This window comes from Amphiura filiformis, chromosome 5 (genome assembly GCF_039555335.1).
Source record: "Amphiura filiformis chromosome 5, Afil_fr2py, whole genome shotgun sequence".
Taxonomy (NCBI): domain Eukaryota; kingdom Metazoa; phylum Echinodermata; class Ophiuroidea; order Amphilepidida; family Amphiuridae; genus Amphiura; species Amphiura filiformis.
The window spans coordinates 24,144,191-24,166,051 of record NC_092632.1 but is presented as its reverse complement, the minus strand read 5'-3'; the positions used below and the strand labels follow the sequence as shown (position 1 = coordinate 24,166,051).

General features: G+C 35.1%; 1 protein-coding gene across 1 annotated transcript in view; it reads left to right on the top strand.

Annotated features, from left to right (window-relative positions):
• Positions 1–21,861, top strand: part of LOC140152833 (metabotropic glycine receptor-like) — a 132,636-nt gene that overhangs the window by 16,658 nt on the left and 94,117 nt on the right. The gene's annotated exons all lie outside the window — the stretch shown is intronic.

The following is a 21,861-nucleotide window of genomic DNA, read 5'->3' as shown; positions in this document are numbered from 1 at the left end:
AACATAAGCTAATGGAGAATGAACAGGAAAATGATAGGATCAAAACCTCACGTGGATTCTTATTCACATCAATGTGAACGACAGGCACATGTACCCAATGTTATGACATAACCTTTACAGGTCAGAGGTCAGTTAAATATGATTTTTTTTCACTGAAAATTAAGAATCACTGGACTCGTTTACGGCTGTGCTTTTGTTATCAATTTAATTAAACGTAAATCTAAAACTTTGGGATTTCTAACATATTGCGCTTGTTTTTCTTCAAATGGGAGTCTATCGTCTGTATCTAGCAGCTGCAGGAAGATTACGTATTGCTCGTTATGTGTGGATTCTATAATTGAAATTATGCAGTGATCATCACGTTTATTGCTTCTGCGAAAAATATGTATGGAGTTTAGTCCCGGGTGTTTGTACTATGCTATGCTGAACTGTATAGACTTTACATGTATAACATTTTGGTCTACAATAATGTGTTATTTTGGTGATAAAATGTCGTACAAACTATCTGCCAACGAAAGCCTGTTACGTACCAAAATTAAGGACAAAAAATTACGTACAAAAATTGCATGCATTAAAATGCTGTACACATGTACTGTACATTATACAATATGATGCGCCGCCAGCGGTTGCTCTTGCCAGTCCAATTTTTAACCTCTAGTTTCATGAAGGGTTCCGTGTGATTGAAAGATAAAAATGGATCTACATTAGTTATAAATTACTGTTTTAGTGTAACATCATTATATTGACATTCATTTAAACACACATTGACATATGTTCCTGTGTTGTACTCGTATTACGCGGGCTTTGGATGTCGAATTTTCCCCCATGATGAACTGCAAATTTTGGTCTCTCTCCAGTAACCGTTGGAGGCGTATTAGATTGTGAATCGACCGAAATATGTGTGAAATTGTTACTGTTATCACATAAGTTGATAGTGTTGTTTTATTTCACTGTATTTTCATCACATTGTAAAAGTTACAGAAATTTGTTGACAGGATAGCTTTTCGACATTTTACTGAAAATAGAATTAGAAGCATGAACTGTTTATCCATAAAAAAAATTGTTACATCCTGAATAATTGAATCCAAGTATGAAATGTGATAAGAATGACTGCTCATAACGTTGTGTGTACGCGTAAGGGTTAAGCACTTAATGTGTACAGTGTTTCTCTTCTGTCATAATTATAATCCTCATGATGGGCATATAAGATATACCAGCAAAAGCGTTAAAAGGTTTTAAAAAGGCTTTCGATACCATCCATAGGAGGAAATGCATATGGAATGCCAGAGAAACTCGTGATGGCTATTGTAAACACCTATAAGAACATTGTTGCCCACGTTACCACACCAGATGGAATTACTGACGACTTGATAACTCTGGTTGGAATACTGCAGTACTGCCGGGACACACTTGCACCATTTCTGTTCATAATAGGTCCTCGACTGTGCTCTCCACGGCTGTTTGATGTATATAGAATTGGCTTCATTATTAACTAAATGCAAACTATAGATAGCGCTATTTATTCTAAATCATATTTCTTTATTTGCAAGGGTTTAGGTGATTAATACCGCCATTAAAACAGCTGGAATAGGTGAAACAAGCAACAAGGAAATTTTATAAACATATTTTATCAAACAATAAAATGAATCATTTGTATTAAAAGCATGAAAGGGTAATTTCCACTAACTAAATAGCGCCACCAATTTTGGCATAATACATACATTTTATATCCGAAAAGCACGATATCACTTTTAGCGGTTTAACATGTTTAAGCCTAAAATTTGGTTATACATGATGTTTTGTTTGAAAAAATGATCCCATCAAACAACCGTGTCTCAAGAATGCACTAGATGGGAATGATGATCGCATAAGACTCACACTAAAAAACAGGAAAAGCAGGAGTATATGCCCGCAAACAATCACAGACTTCGACTTCGCCAATGACATAGCACTAATGGCCGATAGTCTCAGAGATTTCCACGAGGTACTCCATCTTGAGGAAGCTTAAGCACTTACAGTCGGTCTCATGAACGCCAAGAAAATCAAGGCAATGATTTGCAATATAGCCATGATTCCCAATCAAAACACTTGATGGCAGTGTCCTTGAAATAGCTTCTAGTATCTTGGGGCTTGGATAAGTATCAGTGAAAAATACTTTAATATCCAGGAAACCCCAAACATGGAAAGCCTGCAACAGCATGAGCAAGATCCGGAAGAACAGACGGCCACTACAGTTGAATGAATCCAGATGTATGGTCCAGTAAACTGAACAATATTATTACATCAAAGTTTAGAAAAGCGTTTGACGGTTGCTACACACGACTCCTGAGAAAAGCACTTAATGTTTTTTGGCAGTCACATACCACCAATATAGAGCTGCACGGCAATCTCTGCTCAGAAAGACTGAAATCGAAACCGTTGTGATTCGCTGGACACTCTGCGAGAAGTGAAACAGATGCTGCTTCCAGAGGTTTGCTGTGGTGACCTACACATGGTCAAAGATCAAGAGGACAATCACGGAAGGACTACCTTAAGCAACTAACCGAGGATACTGGAATAAGACAAGACATTTGGAACTGTATACAGGACAGAGCCAATTGGAGTTCGGGATCCGACTGGAGAAGTAGACCAAAGCAAGTAAGCAACCACGATTGACTCAATCTAGATAATTGTTCTAGAACTATACTTTATAACGATTTATAAGTATAGTTTTGTAACTAAGCGATTTAAATAGATACATTCATTTTCTTTTCACTACTGTAGATATAGAATGTCTACTGCTGTTATCGCATATAAACTGTCTCAAAATATTCGTCTCGTGGTTCATAGCTTTATAAGATAGTTAAGATGTAAACGTCAAATAGGGGTGCTTTATATCCTATGGTATATGCATCTGGTAGCTCTTTTAACCCTTCACTGCAATAAATTTACTAAATACAAGCGTCAAGTGTTGAAACGGGAGAACTTTGAACTTACTTATGAAGAGGTCTGACTGAACAGCCAGAAAATTGAATCCTACGCGACGTTTGAAGTTGACCCGTAAATTTATTCTTGTTTACATTTTGTTTCCTCGGGATTCGAGATTTAATTTATATCAAATAGTAAGTCAGAACTGAAAGGGTGTGATAAAATATCAAACAAAAAACTGACAGGTGGATAGTGCTTTATTAGCTCTTATTAACTATAGAACCCTATAGAAGCAGTCAAATTTTAATTTGTCAAGGTTTGGGTTACCAAAAATTGGGTTATCTGCGGTATGTTATGACCCGTTCTCGTTGCCCGGATTAAAATCTGTTCACGTTTTTGCGCGTGTTGCTAAAAAAGAATGTGACAGAGGTAACACCTTCCTGCTTTTTGGTGAAACGCACAGCAATAATAACCATAACAACAACTACAAAAATAATTACAACAGGAAGAGCAGCAGAAACAACGCCAATGGCAAACTAACAATACTATCAACAGTAGCGATATTAAGAGCAGTAAAATATATGAACGTGCGAAGAAAATAATAATTAGTTTCGAATACTATACAGAATAGCAATTCCTACTACAAACTAGTAAGTGAAACTGCCAGCAAATTGCTAAGGTTCTCTACTCCATACAATGTTGATTTGAATAGACGCACATTACTTTGCTTGGTGGATTTTATCCTCTATATTACACGCCACAAGAGATGCATAAGGCTTGGGGAATTGGCCTAAATCGATGCCAAGTGACTGCTCGAGTAGGTGTTGGGCGAGAATTGTCAGCCATTTTGGGACACTTCTTGATGCCGTGACGGTCACTCTGACGCTTTTCTCCAGCTTAGGGGTCTATAGCTGTATTTTTGAATTAGGTACGGCCATCGATGTCAAGTTGAGACTAGGGGCAAATAACGTCCGTCTCTACCTCGTCTTTACAAAATACTTCTATGATCTATGATGAATAAAGCTCTTAAAATAAGTTTAACCCATATGTATATTATATTCTTGTAATATATTTCAGTCATGTCAGTGGTTTCGATATCATGAGTCTCCTCATACTGACATCCTGGTATTATTATTCAATTAATTTATTAATAATTAGGGTTAATTTTAATTACTTAATCACTATTAATCATTGGTTAAAAGAAAGCGCAGCCCAACTAAAGTTTAAACTATCATCTTAATTGGAAAGATCTCAATATGATTATCTACACTTAAATATATCGATAAGTGCCCTATTTTCAATGCGATTTGCTATAACCATGATAACGTAGACTTCATTTCAAAGCGATATTGAATACTTTCCGTATCATTAAGCACTCTGCGCTAGGAAAATCTACCTCATAAGCAAAATAACATAAAATATGCATTGTGTTTACACGCTGTGTAGCACCAACATTGTAACGCTGTTATCAGACGTAAAAGCACTGCCTCGTGAGCTTAGAGTACTTGGGCGGAGTTTGAGTCTACGTACTTCAGCAAAAACAAGAATAATCGAGCTTTCTTTACAACTTAAAGTACTTAATTTTCAGAACGAACATATAGCTATAAGAGTTTTATTACAAGTATTTAATTCGGGTAGCAATATAACGAGCATAAGCGCCGGGATAAGCGCAAATAAGGGCTCACAACGGGCTTTGGGTATAATAAAATGAGAAAATTGCTCATTGAGTATTTTAATACTTTTAATACTTTTAATACTTTTAATGAAATTTTCTAGCAGATGATCAAATTTGGTTCAAAACTTAAAAGTTTTGAACCAAATTTGATCATCTGCTAGAAAATTTCATTAAAAGGAAAACAATCTATTTCTCTTTTGTTCCTAATGCAAATTTGCTGAAATAAGATAATTTGAAAGTTCTCGCATTATTTTATGGCATTTTGATAGACAAAATAGATAAATAAAGGATTTAAAAGACATTAATTTAGAAGCTAAGAATGAAATTACTAAACCTCATAAGCCTAAATCGCTAATTTGAATTGACGCAAACATAAACATTTTAACATGCAACAACCATCACAATATAACCGGTATCATATAGCTAAATCTTTTATATATATATATAGGCTATATATATATACATTGTCAGATTTTGCTACTCAGTAAATCGTACATATTTTCGCTGGGCTTAACGACTCAGCCCTTCATGGAAAATGATTTAAAATGCATCTTATGTTGTTGTATCAGAGACCTGAAAGGATGAATTTCTGTGCATGTGGATCAACCGTTCTTGATCTCAGGGTAAAAGTTAAATTATTTTGACCCACATCTTACGAACCATCTGATCCAATTACGTATAAAAGTAGAAGTACTACAAAACAACGGCAAAGTTCGTTTCCTCCATTCATTAATTATAGCTCATTCTATATATGAATATACAATGATATTAGGGTAAATTATAGAACTGTGCCCGGGCACATTGCAATGTTTGGGATCGTACTGTCAGTTATGAAGATGCTTAATATTAATAACTCGGTTAATATCGGTAACATAGGTAGGCCAGTTAATTCAAATGTATTTAAGTTTGTTTGATTGTTGTTTGATGGCATATAGAAGTATATTCATTTTTAAGCAATGGTGAACACTGATGGCGCTATTTATCTTAAAAAGAGGTAGACACATGTGTAATGACACATGTGTAATGACATTAAAACATCACAAAAATGAGTAACAAATAGCAAGGAAATTTTCCACAAAAAAATGTTTCATTAAATGAAAGGAATAACACATATTATTGGGCTAAACTAAACTTCAAATATATGTATATAGCGCCCTCAGTTTGCACACAAATATACAATTTATACGCCAATAGGCCATTACCATGATTACAGTGATTTTCAATACACGATCACGAATTGATTGAACACATTAAATCTCCCGCACTGGTACAACTGTGGTTCCGTCAATAGAGGGCCAAATAGAGTAAACGCTTCTCGGATTGGTGTATAGAATAAAAATTATCACAAAAAGTCAGAAAAAGATGACAAATTTGATAAAGAAAGGAAAATCTATGTTAAAAATAGCTAAATAATATATGCGTATATTAGTATGGTAGCTGTTGGTATTGTCCAGGTCTAAAATTGAAAATTATATAATGTTTTGTTAGGAAAAAAATGATCACATCAAACAACCGTGAAGTTAATCATGCCTGCTATTTTTGCCTAAACTTTGCTTGTCTTGTAGTTAATAATCTCTTTTACATTGATCACAATGTTCTCTTCTCAGGTTCCTTCAGATAATTGTATTCACCAAATCGTACAAAATAATCTAGGATTTAAATGAAATTAACGAACAATATAATATTACATATCTACAAATAGCAAGCCCATAGCCATAAATCAATGACGTTTCCCGAGGTTTTGCAGCTGCGATGAAGTCATTTACTCTTAAACTGTTTCAAGCATATGCAGTGTTCTATTTTCGTGTTATATAAATGTGATATTAATACCTTGATGTGCTTAGCAGACACCAAACATAAGCTAACGGAGAATGAACAGGAAAATGATGGAATCAAAACCTCTTCTGTGATACAAAGAGTACTTTGGAGCCCCAGGGTTGCCGTTTTATTTGTAACAAGTTGTAACCTGCTTAGCAAACCTCACGTGGATTCTTATTCATATCAATGTGAACGACATGCACAGGTACCCACTATTACATGTATTGTGTCATAACTGTTAGAGGTCAGAGGTTGGTTGGATATGAAATAATTTTCAGGGAAACTTGTAAGAATCACCAAACTCGTATACGGTTGTATGAATTTTTGTTATCAAATTTAATTAAACATAAATCTGTAAAATTAAGATCCGAATATATCAGGCTAAATTTTTTTCTTCAAATGGGAGTCTATCGTCTGTATCTAGCAGCTGCAGGAAGATTATGTATTGCTCGTTATGTGTGGATTCTATAATTGAAATTATGCAGTGATCATCACGTTTATTGCTTCTGCGAAAAATATGTATGGAGTTTAGTCCCGGGTGTTTTGTACTATACTGTGCTTTGCTTACATAACCGTTTTTGTGTTAATATGTCCTATAGTTTTTCTGCCAACAAATTTTACAGTACATTGCAAAATTCTGCAAAATTCTACAATTGTTTAAAACAATAACAGTTATCACAAGCTATCTATTTCACAGTATTTTCACTCTTTATTTTACACTACACTCTAAAAGTTACGGGCATTTTTTGGCAAAATAAAAATAGAAACTTGACATTAAGAGAGCTCTACATAAATTATTTTATCCATGACAATAGCCTGAAGGATATGATAATAGTAGCCTGAACTTTCGATTATTGCTGAATTATTCGCCAATGCTAAATGGTAATAAACAAATATCAATTACACACAGAAAAGGTCAAATTGTTATTATTTGAAAAGCCAATATTAATAACAATAAGAGACAGATGGTTCAATTGGTTCCATGCCTCTTTTCTTAACAATTCATCAATATTCTTTTCCGAAAACAGTATTGAATGTTAATTCTTACCTAACCTCTTTCATCGGCTAAGAATATCCATTGTTAAGAAAACGTACGCTATGAGAATATTTCCTTATAGAATATAAATATATACGTTGTGTGTACGAGTAAGGGTTAAGCGCTAAGTGTGTACAAATTTCCTCTTTACGAGTTTCTGCAATAATTATAATTCTCTGTGATATATACATGAAAGCGGGTAAATTATGCCATTAAAAGCGTTAAAACATCTAACTGGTGATAGCGTTGCTACGCGTTCTTCGATTGACCCAACGCGCTTAATGCATGTTTCTAGAATACACTGTTGTGACTATAATTGATTTAAATAAATCATACATTTCATTTTCACTATTGCAGATATATATAAAATGCCTGCTGTTATCACATGTAAAAACTGTTTCAAATATATCCGTGTTGTGTAGCTTAGGATGTAACGTAGGTAACGTCAAGTGTTTTATATCCTATGGTATATGCATCCATTAGCTCGTTTAACCCTTCACTGCAATAGATTTACTAAATACTAGCGTCAAGTATGGAAACTGGAGAACTTTGAACTTACTATGAATGTTTATGAAGAGGTCTGCCTGAGCTGCGAGAAAATTGAATTCTACAAGACGGAAATTCAGTCCCAGCTCAACGTTAATTTATTCTTGTTTGTATTTTGTTTCCTCGGGATTCATAATTTAATCATATAAAAAAGTTAATAATTTGGAAATAATAAAAATGTAATTTTCAGCTAAATGGACTTTAATTAAAACAAGAACAGGTCACACATAATTTTATTAAGCACTATTCACCTGTCATTTTTGTTTGATTGTTATCATACAATTGTTCGATTAATCTTCACAATAACATTGCAAACAATTATCATGTTCATAGTAGTCTAATTTATTTGCACATTGTTCCTACGTAGGAAATACTAATGTTTCCTATTGTAACAGTGGTAACAGCTTGATGTATAACAATATTAACAACAGGAACAAGAACAGAAACAACAACAGGAAACCAACAATATATGCAGATAATAAGCATCAGCAAAAGCCGTATTAACAAACTAAGATGTCAAACACCTATCTGCCAGGGCACTTCTCGAACCCTAATATGTTTGTGTATTCATAGAATGACATGTGAATGTGTTGGATACAAAAACTATAGGCTATACTCTAGAACTTGAGTTTGAATTTTGAGCTACGGTTGGTAAATGGGGTTAATTGGAGGTGAGATCATTTAGGCTCATAGTGACAATATAGTTAAAACCCCGATTAGAACCATGAAGGTATTGATCCAATAAATGTAAGAACGTGTGAAGGAAATAATAATTAAATAGTTATCGAATTCTCTCAAATACAAACCAGCAGCAGCATAGTTCATAAAAACTCAGTCAGTACACTGAATCAATCTTAACCATTTCATCTGGACTTAGTGTTTTGATACCTGCAATATCATGTCTCATCCAAGACGCATCATCGGACTGACTGATCAGGCACTGAACTATTGACCTGTGACAGGGTTGATATGACCTTTGACACTGTTGGTGACACGGTTGGTAATAAACAAAGCAAACATTCAGAACATTGTTTATGCCATCCAGGATAACTGCGATGATCGCAGAACCAGGACTCACTGACTCGGCAGTTTATACGCACCTCAAATGTGCAAATCATACGTTTGACACCTAAAGGTCAGTGCTCAGAATCTTATATTGGCGAAACAGAACGATCCTTGAAAGTCAGGTTCCTTGAGCACCGACGTCCAAGCTCCAGCTCGTCAGAAGTCTCCAAACACATCCACATCGAAAATCCCCGGGACATCCTGTTGAAAGATCCTCGACCAGGAACAAAAGTATTTCAAAAGGGGTGTCAAGGAGGCCATTTACATCAGAGTCAACCCCCCGGGAGTCAACCAACCATCACTCAACCCTGACGGGGCCGATACCAGTTACCAAGAGTGTACGACAAAGTGTTGGGGTCAAATGTCCAAAAAGGTCATTGATCCCGAACTTGGGTTGTCAGAAAGTTACGACCGCACATTTGAGGTATGTCTAATCTTGTGTTGAGATCAAAAGTTTAAAATCATAAATTATCATACGTTTGATGATAAGGATGTGTTTAGTGCTCGATAGAGCTACGACGCAGCAATCAGAAGAATACCTCGACGACTCTCCTGTGACGTCATACCAACCGTTTCACAGATTAATAATTGTTCAGTGCCTGATCAGTCAGCCTGATGATGCGTCTTGGATGAGACGTGATACTGTCGCTATCAAAATCATGAGTCCAAATGAACAGATTTGAGATTGATTTTATTATGTACTTGGATGATTGAGAACGTTCACAAATAAGCCAGCAAACTGTTAGGGTTCTCTAGTCAATACAATGTTGATTTGAATAGACGTATACGGTATTACATTGTTTGGTAGATTTGGTAGATATCTTCTATATTACACGAGATGTATAAGGCTTGGGGAATTGGCCTAAATCGATGCCAAGTGACTGCTCAGGTAGGTGTTGGGCGAGATTTGTCAGCCATTCAGGGACACTTCTTGATGCCGTGACGGTCACTCTGACGCTTTTCTCCAGCTTAGAGGTATATCTGTATTTTTGTATTAGATCAGACCATAGATGTCAAGTTGAGACTAGGGGCAAATAATGTCCGTCTCTACCTCGTCTTGACAAAATACTTTTCCTCTTGTTCTATGATAAATAAAGCTCGTAGGATACTTCATAATGTTTATTATATTCTTGTAATATATTTGAGTTGTTGCGATATCATAATATTTTCCGCTCTTCATACTGACTTACTGGTATTATAAATTTATTAATAATTAGGGTTAATTTTAATTACCTAATCACTATTAATTGATTAAAATGAAAAGCGCAGCTCAACTAAAGTGTAAACTGTTATCTTAATAATTGGAAAGACAAAACAATATGATTATGGTGCACTTAAAATATCCGGAATCCTGAATTGCTATAATCATGACAAGGTAGACTTCATTTCAAGGCGATATTGAATACTTTCCGTATCAATGAGCACCCGGTGCTAAGAAACTCTACCTCATTAGCAAAATAACATAAACCATGCACCGTGTTTACACGCTGTGTATCACCAACATTGTAACGCTGTTATCAGACGTAAGAGCACTGCCTCGTGAGCTTAAAGTACTTGGGCGGAGTTTGAATCCAAGTACTTCAGCAAAAGCAAGAATAAATTTTTACAAGTACTTAATTTTTAGAAGGAGCATATTTCTAGTGACTATGCTGTCCCTTGAGCTCGTAGAACTTGGGTAGACGTAGACTAGCTTTGAGTACGTCGATATGGCAACGAAAGCTAAGAGTTTGATTACAAGCACTTAATTTTGAGTAGCAATATATAATGAGCATAAGCGCAAATAAGTGTCCGCAATGGATTTGTGTGAAATTTAAGGGTTTTCTCAATACATCTTTAGCATATTTTAAGGAATAGTGTTTTGTGGACTTTCCTGTCCTTTCCTTTGATCCTGACATCATATTGTAATAATTGCCGCTGTGTATAATTGCTTGAGAAAAAAATAGACAAATAAGGAAATTGATTGAAAGGAATTTAGAAGTAAAGAATAAAATAATTAATAAAATAATTAATTGATGCAAACATTAACATTTGAACATGAGGCACAAAATATTTCTATCATATTATACTCGGTACCTTCAGACGGAATAATTGTTACAATTTATTTTTGTCATTGTTGTTTCTGCATGTGGATCAACTGTTCCAATTGTTCTTGAGGATAATGGATTTTGGTATCCCGGGCACAAAGTAATCATGATATTGTTTGGAATCAGTGTAAGTAATGAAGATGCTTAGAATTTGAATAACTCGGTTATTATTTAGTAACAATTTTATGTTAAGTACCTAGCGTAAACATTATATTAATTTCATAATACTACGATGAATTACACCTGATTTAACCTGCTTGTAAATAAGCAAAGAAACATGTCTGGCCAGCTACGTATTCACATGTGAAATTTGACTGCATTGACAAAGAGTCTGTAAAACAAATGTATGTTTTTTACGCGTTACGAATAGCGGAAAGCAGTAAATTATTTGCTTCCGTTACACCTAATTAACTGTGTTCTATATACCACATCATATAAACATGTTATTTTTTTCTCTTCTCGGCAACCAAACCGTTATTTAACACACTGTATGACAAGGACCGATTACCATGCTTTTGTAGCTCAGAAGTATACATATATTTATACAGTGAGGCATAAAAGCCTCACTATCAATCATGTATATCTATATTTCCCCGATGTGCATAGTGTGCTCATTTTTTCAACTTGTACACACATAATGTCACGACAATCTCCATACGTTATTTTGTGTTAATGCTAAATTTCTATAAATATTAGTCACAGTCCTTCCATCTGCCACCGGTTATCAAGGTCTCAACGATTAAAACAATTATTCCAAATTGCTTTCCCCATTTTCGTTAAATTGGATGTGGCGCAAATTACAATTTTTGCACTATGTTTTTTTTTGTAAAGAAATAAATAAATAAACATTTTGTACATATAATGTTTAGAACTGTTTGAAAATAATTCTTTTATTATTCAGCTGACTTGCTTATATACACATGTGTGTTATTTCTGTAAAATGCGTTTTCAGTATGAGTCTCTCAATCATCAGGTGTTTTCATCGTATAAACGTTTCGTTCAAATGAATGAAACACTTCAAAACTTTTATTATTCTATTATTCTTTACTTTCTAGAAACGTGTTTTTATCTAGAAAAGAGGAACACGCATTAACCGTTACCGTTTATCTGCACGGCCCAGTAGAGTAACACCGCATTGATGATAGTCTGTACAAAACACGACGCCATTTTGAAAGCGAATTTTACCTCCAACATACCCACAGTAAAAAAAATGTTATACACATGGTGCCTTGATAGCGGTCGACGTGTATATGTCTGACTTGAATAAATATACTGCCATAGGCAGCGACTATGACATATTATAAGCGCTCTCAACAGTCCCCATACGGAATAGGGACAATTCTGAGAATAAAAAAAATCCAGTGATAGTAAATCCTCATGTTTAGATAGTTGATGTTAAAGTAGTCGGGATGTAACACTCTGACACTCCTTGATCACATTACATATATAAAATCGAATCAATGTGATTTTTATTTTTCCTATTTAAGAACAAATACAATATCAGCAGGTTGCTTCTATAACATATGTTATATAAAAGGTACATCAATTTATATGTCTTGTTTAAATATGTTAGATGGGAAAGAAAAGACTTTGTTCTTATCAATCTCATTGACGACATGTTTAATAATGTAGGAGGTAAATAATTACGCTGTCATCCCCCAAGCTAATGCTTCGATTGTACAAAGCTTGTGCGTAACACACAGCTCAAATTTCAATTCAACAACATAAGGAGATTGCCTCTAAAGGTTTTTTGTCTTCATCAACAATACACCACGGCAATCTGGAACAAAACAGAAACTCTAATAATGTTTGTTTTCTAATAGCGGCTTTTGTTTTAAACATCTTGCTAAATAGGCTGCCCTGATTTTCTTTCCTGTTAATATTCGTTATATATAGCGTTGATATAATCAAATATTCGGGTTGAAAGCTTGTTAAAGGGGTTTCAACTTGTCGACATTTAAAATTGTGATTTATTTGATAAACTTCATCACTTAACGTTCGTCTAACTGAGGTATTTAACACGTCTGAGGGAGGGGAGTAGTTGCAACCCTGTCTGGATTTTCGCTATGAAACATTCGATACCTGTGATACCAATGGATAGGTATTGGTTTCTTCGTTGCATTGATACAGAAAAGAACAAACATCCCAGGTAGGTCACAATGACATCATAGTTGACTAAAACCTCGAAAATAGTGACAATTAATTGAGCAGTCCTGACATGTCGCAGCTTTTTCGACGATTTTGGAAAGGAATGAAATATTCGCCACAGGACGATAACTTTTCAACGAGTTTTGATCTAGGGTAGGCTTCTTGATTACAGGTGTTATAACAGAACGCTTAAGCCTTGATGGAAATAAGCATGTTGCAAGTGATGAGTTCAATTATAGTAATGATTGGCAACAATGTATGTAGGTTTTCCTTAACCAACCAGGATGGTAGAGAATCTAATGAGCAGGATTTGCTAGAGAACTTCATAATGATCATCATCAGTGAGTTTCTTGAAAGTACATAAACTTGTATGCATGTTACTAGAAGTATATGAATCATCACTTGCAGCAGAAGTTACATCAGTGTGCACATTCTTTCTAATATTCTCCACCTTCTCAATAAAAGAGGTTAAAAACATATCAGCAAGAACCGACCATGTTGAGACCAACCATCTTGGTGAGAAATATCAATCTGCTTAATAGGAGACACCATAGTACAGGGACTGCACTTCTTAAGGTGAAGAATGATATTCTGCAGTCTCTGGACAATGGTAAGGCTATCTTCATGGTGTTACTTGACATGTCGGCAGCATTCGACACGGTGGATCACCACATATTGTTACAAAGACTCAAATGTAGGTTTGGCATAGAGGGTACTGTAAATCGTTGGTTTGCATTTTACTTATGTGATCGTACCACAAAGGTTATCATCAAAAATGAAGTTTCCAGAGATCACATGTTGCAATATTCTCTTCCTCATGGTTCTATTATTGGGCCATTGGGTTTTACTTTGTATACTACCCATTGGGGATAACATTCGTGATCATGGTATTATGTTTCATGTGTATGCTGACGACATACAGCTATACCTTGATTTTTATCCAAAGATCCAGGGTGACTGTCAGCGTGCCCAAACTAGCTTGAGCTCTTGTATCTCAAATATCAATGATTGTATGGTTGTAAATACACTCCACTAATACAAGCCAAGACCGAGTTTATCGTTTTTGCTAGCAACCGCATTTTGCCAACTCTTGCCAATCTAGAGCTCAGACTTGGTGATGTCTGCATTTATCCCTCTGCAACAGTTTAGAACCTGGGCATTTTTCTTGATTCTCCACTCAACATGTCTGACCAAATCAGCTAACTCTGCAGATCTATAAATTTTCATATAAGGAACCTATGGAGGATTCGTCGCTTCATTACCCGTGACGCTTGCCACAATGTTGTCAGGGGGCTGGTCCTCTCGTGCCTTGATTACGCAAACTCTCTGTTGCTGGGTGCACGTACAGTAGATCTTAAGCGTTTACAGCGTCTCCAAAACAAGGCCGCACGGTTAGTTTTTAGTTGTGGCCGAGACCAGCCCTCTGCCGGCTTGTTGCAGGAATTGCATTGGCTTCCTGTTAATGAGCGAATTCTGTATAAGATCCTGTTGTATATTTACAAATGTCTCCATGGTGAAGCTCCTTCTTATTTGGAAGAGCTTATTTGTTTACAAAGAAGTAGCGATCCCCTTGGTGCTAGACGCCGACTCCGCTCTCACGCCGCACTCTAAGAGCTCACAAAAAGGCGGGTGATTCTTCCTTTGCTGTCGGTGCTCCTCGCATTTGGAATAACGTGCCTATGGAGATCCGTGAAGCGGAGTCTGTGTCTTGCTTCAAGCGTATCTGGAAAACATTTTTATTGCCATGTTGAGTTTCTGTTGCTCACTTTTTCATTTTGTGCTTTGATTTGTATTTTTCCTGTAGTATAGCCTATACGTTTGTCATTGTAAAGCGCTGTGTTCTTTGTAGAGCGCTTATAAATACTTGTATAGAATAGAATAGAATAGTCTGGGGGTTGCATCTACCCTACCCCCTTCGTTAGACGAGGGATTTAAGACGACCTATTTAGAACGGCCCGGTTCTTAAAATCGACGGAAATCATCAAACTTATTTCGCATGTTTATAATTTATAATTGAGCAAAAAATTAATATCAGCAACGGTATACCGTATACGTATTGAAAATATGTAATAATAGGTGCATGCAGGTTTACTTCATTTACAAGCATAAACAACTGAAGATAATTTAGAGTAGTTTAACATAATAAATTCCACGTGTCTTGTATCTCGGTCATGACATCAAAAGAAGAGATTATAATCCACAATTCAAACCTAGACTGATTGTTTTCCCCTTCCCCGAAAATATCCATTGCTGTAACAACACCTGTGTTATCTTGACAGTCTCATTGTCTTATTTCTTAAAATTCAATAATGAGAGTGTGCTATGCGAGGGTAAAGCGAGCAAGAATTGGCTATATGCTATTACGCCTTGAATGCGAATTGTTTTGTTAGTAATGTGATTAGTAAATGGTTGCTTGACCATTTTTTTGCCAGCATGGGCCATTTTTGTTGCTTTTCCAAATTTCCAAGAAGAAAGCGTTAAGCGTCTTAATTGAACTTTTCAAGTGTGCCTTTCTCTTCAGGAAGTCTGGCATGTAGCTATTTTCAATGAACATTCTAAATCAGCTTATGATAGATTATGCTACATGCAATTGTTTATTCCCATGCGAGTTTAGGGAAGTTTATATAATAGAGTAAGTTGCTACCTCTACTAGGATCTCAAACCTACTCACGTGACAAAACAGAAGACTATGTAATAATAGATACAGGTACTTCATTTCGTAAACAGGTTAATATTTCTAAGGCAATTTAGACGGCACTGTTAATATTATAAATGTGTCTTGTTTGGCTGTTATGATGACATGAAATGAAGAGATTATAGTCTACATTATTCCAACCTATATGGGTCTTTCCCAAGGATTACCCATTGGTGTAACAACACTTGTACCATCTCGTTTGTTTGATTGTCTTACTTCTTAAAGTTAAATAACGACCGAGTGGGATATGCAAGGATGGATAAATTAGAGATGAAGACTCGGCTTTATTCTATATTGCACCTTGAATGTCAACTTTTTTGTTGCGATCTAACTACTTTTCCATGAAAGACGCATCTTAAAATTCTAATTGAACTTTTCAGGTGTGCCTTTCTCTTGAGGATGTATGGGCATGCAGCTATTTGCAATGAACATTCTAAATCAGATTATGATAGATTATGCTACATGCAATTGTATACTCCCATGCGAGTTTAGGGAAGTTTATATACTACGATCTTACACATACTCGTCTGTTAGAACACAGTTCTGTAGCCAAAATGTGCTTATACACTCATAGAATGACATGAGAATCCACTGGGTACAAAGACTTATACTCCAAACTTTGAGGTCACTTTGGAGACATATTGAATGGATGTTATTTAAACTATGCCACCAGATATAATGGTATTTTGGTTTAAGTTGTTACTCTTATAGCTATAGATAGCCAACATGCGTAACACAATAATATTACATAATGTCAACATTGTGCCTTTTGTACGGACACAAAGAGAAGTAAATGTTCATGACAAAGACAATTAATTGGGAAAATTCCAATAAACGAATTTGTTGCAATGGTTTTGAAATAAAAACCAGTCCTTCAATTTTTGAACAAAGGCCTGCGTTAATTGTAAAGAATATGGAGCGATTGGCATGGTTGGCCATCTTATCTTAACAACCTTCCCCCCCCCAATAAAAAAATTAACTTACTTACCCATTGTTTTCCAGAGTCTTCATATTTATCTTTAAACATGATGAATCTATTCAGTAACTTCCCACACTTTGGTGAGGAAATGTCAGTTTTGTAACTCCGTTAAATAAATATTCGCATATATTTTTATAATTACTTATTACATATTAGTCTATATAATGGCTCATCAGTGTTTTATTTAAAAAGAAAATTACCAAAAAAAATCAGTTTCAAACAAAGATGCAGATTGGGATAAGGAGAAAACAATGAACACTAAATTGCTTTATTGTTGTGTTTAACCCCTCGTTCATCCCCATACTATTAACGCGTGTGTTTACACCCAAATGGCTCAAGCTAATCAAAGATCCATCTTTTGCGCTTATGTAAGTGATACAAATGGCAACCAACCACATTTGCTTGAAATTTCAAGCTGTTTTTAGCTTTACTAACAACCTACTGACTGAATATTCCCGACGAAAAAACCGCCCTATATTTTTGACAGTATAAGTAATCTGTTTACATTATTAATTTGCTGCGATGAAATATATAAGTTATAGTATTAGCGAACTGGTGCGTCATCTGAATTGATGTTGAATCTGTGGGTAATGATCGTGATTTATTTTTGTTTAAGCTCACTGTGCCAACCTGATGTGGAAACAAATTAAAGGAACTAGTGAACAGTGCATTTGCACTTACATCTCACAAATGAACGTATTAAAACACAAACGCGGATATAAGGACAAAAAGTAAACACAGTTAACCTGGGTGCCATATGAACAACCCTTTTGTTGCGTACAATATCACTCTTTTGTTGGGTAATATTAAATATTTTAGCTCATTTTGGGACTAAGTTTACCACTATCACTATGGTAAATTCATATGAAAAGGTTTGACTACAAAAACGATTCTCTTATAAATAAATCTACGCAGTTTCCACCTCGATATACTACATGGATGAGTGCATAGCATCATAAGAGCTGTGTGAGATCTAGTGGAAAATAGATATCTGTGATTGGGTTTTCCCAAAACCTCATGTGTTCCCTTCATCCAATCAGAATTTTTGTATCGAACGAAAGCTAACACTTCCCCCTAAAAACACTGTTTTACATTAGGTCAACAGATCGCAATTCAATGTTATATAGCAAGACGAATGTGGTAAATCTGTTGAACACTACCTATCAAAGCACATTTTTAGGCCAAAATGTAGGTTTTAAAACCTCAAGTGTTCCTTACAATATTTGTCAAATTTGTGCTTTAACTTGTTCCAAATCTGAAATTTGTAATTGCAATTGTAAGAAAGCACTAACTAAAGGATGAGGATTTAGCTAATTTCATTTGGCAGAACATGATATTTTTTAATCCAAAAACATTTGCGTTGTATTTTTTGGGAATAGGGAGTAAGTAGTTCAACAATGATTTCAAATACCAATAAATCGTAATTCTATTCAATTGGATTATAATCAATTTGAAAAGGACTTGAGCAAATGACAGATAAATAATTTCTCTAATATTTGTCTCTATTTAGTGTATACATTTTATGTCATTATATTAACCAGGTTTTTCAACTGCGAAAAAACTAGAATATTAAACAATAACGAATAGTGTTCTGCTTTAAAACACCAAACAAATTCAGAGGCTGTTGTGAAATTTGCGGATGAAATAACAATCATGCTTTCCGCATATTGAAAACTGTTATTAAATACAGTAAACATACACTTTCAAGCTTTGCCAAAGAAAACTCTACTGAATTGAAAATTAAGTCTGGAATAAAAAAAATCCTTTTAGTTTTCACCGTTGCAGCGCTACCCATGTGAGTTTCCGAGCGTTGCGATCACTGATATTAAGTCTTGTTCCAATTTGGGTCGTGGCTTTGATGAAATTAAATCGCATTCAAAATTGAGCACACAGTGAACCAAGGAGGCAGTCCATGCTACCTGATAGCTGATGCCGTATAGTTGAGAATATCTTATTAGTCAAGAAGGAAATATTAAAATTTATTATGCATTCCTTTTTTGAGCTTGCACGGTTTTCATCGGCATATAGATAATTTATCATTTTAGCAAGCAGAGATTTTGTTTTGCATAATCATACTGTTTTAGGGCACTAGTGATGCATATAATTTCTTATCAATCTATATGAACAGTAGAGTTTGAAAATGGATGACAAAATATAGATTGAGATTTCCAAACGTGATACACCTAAAGAATTTTAAATGACCACAAATCTGAGGATTATCTCAAACAATGCAATAATTGGAGAGCTATTACAAAATGGCGTGAAAGTAGATTTAAAAGTTAAGAGGCCAAACGACATGGACATGATTAATCATCGTATAAAATAATCCAGGCGTAACTTGTTAATTATGCTAATGATTCAAGCCCAAATTGATGCTCACAACAACAAAATACAGTAATTTGTAATTATAATCATGTTTGGAGTGTAAGTGTTGCAATATGTATAGACCATATAGACAATAGAAACACAATAGGTAAGGAAGAAAAAATTGTAACCAAAATTCCTTTTTATAACAACTTCTCCAATCCAAACGTAACCCCAACAGTATCACACTCTTGCTGCTCGTTTCGGCTTTCATAGATTTATCGGGAGGAGAAAGGGTTATACCAAACTGATATGTCGCCGAAAGCCGAACTACTACCCTACATAAGCTGAGATAAGCATGGCAACGGCTTGAGGAAAACAGCTCCATATTGATTCACACATCTCTCTTCTTGCCTTATTGATTTCATACATTTGCTTAGATCTACATTGCTCGTTGTCGACTAGGAATTATATAAGTGTATAGTCTAAATAATTCATAAGTTTAAAAATCAAAGTTCACTTTGTAAGCACCAGCCTTCACTTTCTTAGCAAAATAGGTCTTGATGAAGAGGATCATAAGGAAATGTATTACAATAGGTCCAATGGATGCATTGTAGTCGACAAAGAGTTTGTATATTCAATGAATTATTATTTAAAAAGCCTACTGGCTAGATGATGTAATGGAGGAATAACAGAATTGGAGTTAAATTAATATAATTACGAACAAAAGGTCACTCCCAACATTAGAGTAGGTAAAAATGCCCTAAGGCAATGTACGCTGTCTTTGGTTGAAATTCTTCAGTACTAATAAGTGTTGCGTTGATGGCGTAAGCCTGAAATTTCTCAATAAGAGTTCATTACGACTCGAAGCGTTCACCAGTAAACATATATGAGAAGACGGGGTTTATTTTTGGTTGGTGTAATTAGAACAGGTTTGTTTCAGCTGTGAAGGTATTGTGTATAACTTGCTTATAAAGATGAAGTTAATGCGACCTCATTCTTTCTATTCAAAATGCTTGCAACTCCTTTAGGGAAACCAGGTAAATAATACAATAATAGGTCTACTTGTTTTACCTAAATTCATTTATGATTTGTTTCGATTCCAAAAACACGTTTAACATGTTTAAAAAAATAACAATACAAGAAGGATATGTGCGCCAAGCATAATTTTCTATTTTTAGAGGTTAATCATAGCATTAATTTGCAAAAGTATACGTATCGTGATTAATCAGTATTTTAATAATGATAAATTACTACAATAATTAGAATAGCTTACAGGTATTTGGTTGTCTTAACAATTACAAAACTAGAGTGAATCATTTGTCTTATTTAGTGATGCCACAAAGTAACACACATATATTCTCGATTCCTGTGGAATACTAGTATTGATATTTTAGTTTCCTAATTTCAAAATATTTTTTTATTTTACCCATAGGCCACATAGGTGGCTTCTTCAAAATAATACCGCATATCACTTTCAACATTGGTATATTTGATGTTCATCTATACCAATGTATACCGGGAAATCCTATCTGGTAAATGTATCATCTGGCATTGAATAGTTGACGCTGAAATCTACTTCGGCCCCTGCAGGCTGTGCTTCAAATTGTGATTCAAGACAAGACAGTACTTAATGCAAAGAGGCCAACTGTCTCCTAATCGTTTGACCATGTAATATTGATAAACCATTATTCTAACCTAGAAAATGCTGAACATGTGATACCTTCATGGTTTCTTTTACATCTAAAACTTGCTCCCATGACTAGGCTACCACAATGTTTATGCAATGTTTTATGTCATTATGATGTTTTGCATGTATTTTTAGCTTTGTCCTATTTCGATGTATGGTCTCCTAAAATATTTTCGCATGGTATATTTCTGCTTAATATTTTTATGATTGTATTTTGCTGGTATAGCTACTGTACTGCACAGAGAGCGCTTTGTAAATGTTTATTATTATTATTATTAGTCCATAGAGCAAACCTATTGTCTGGCATTGAATAGTTCGCGCTGAAATCTACTTCGGCCCCTGCAGACTGTGCTTCAAATAATGTTTCAAGACAAGGCAGTACTTAATGCAAAGAGGCCAACTGTCTTCTAATCGTTTGACCATGTAATATTGATAAACGCTTATTCTAACCTAGAAAATGATGCAAGTGTGATAACTTTATGGTTTCTTGTTACACCTGAAAGTTGCTCACGTGACACGGCTATCACTCTGGTCAAATTATAGTTTTCACACGAGGACACAACACAATCGAACGTGATACTGCGAATCATGGGGACTGCAAGGTCATGTCAGCGGTGAAAGGTCTTTGTGCTGAGAATGTTTGGGATGATCTACAGACTCAATGAACTTGCACCAGCTTTCATTGATAACCTTAATCCCAGTTTAAGGTGGAACTACACCCCTGGCCAATTTTGTGCCTATTTTTGCATTTTTCTCAAGTAAGATATGTATATTATAGGGGCAAGGATTACAACTACTGCACTGAAAATTTTTATTTCAGCACAGACAACAGTTGTGGAGTTACAGTCAAAAATGAGGGAAAATCAATATTTGATCAATAAATCAGTAACTACTTGTCTTGAGTCACTGAAATT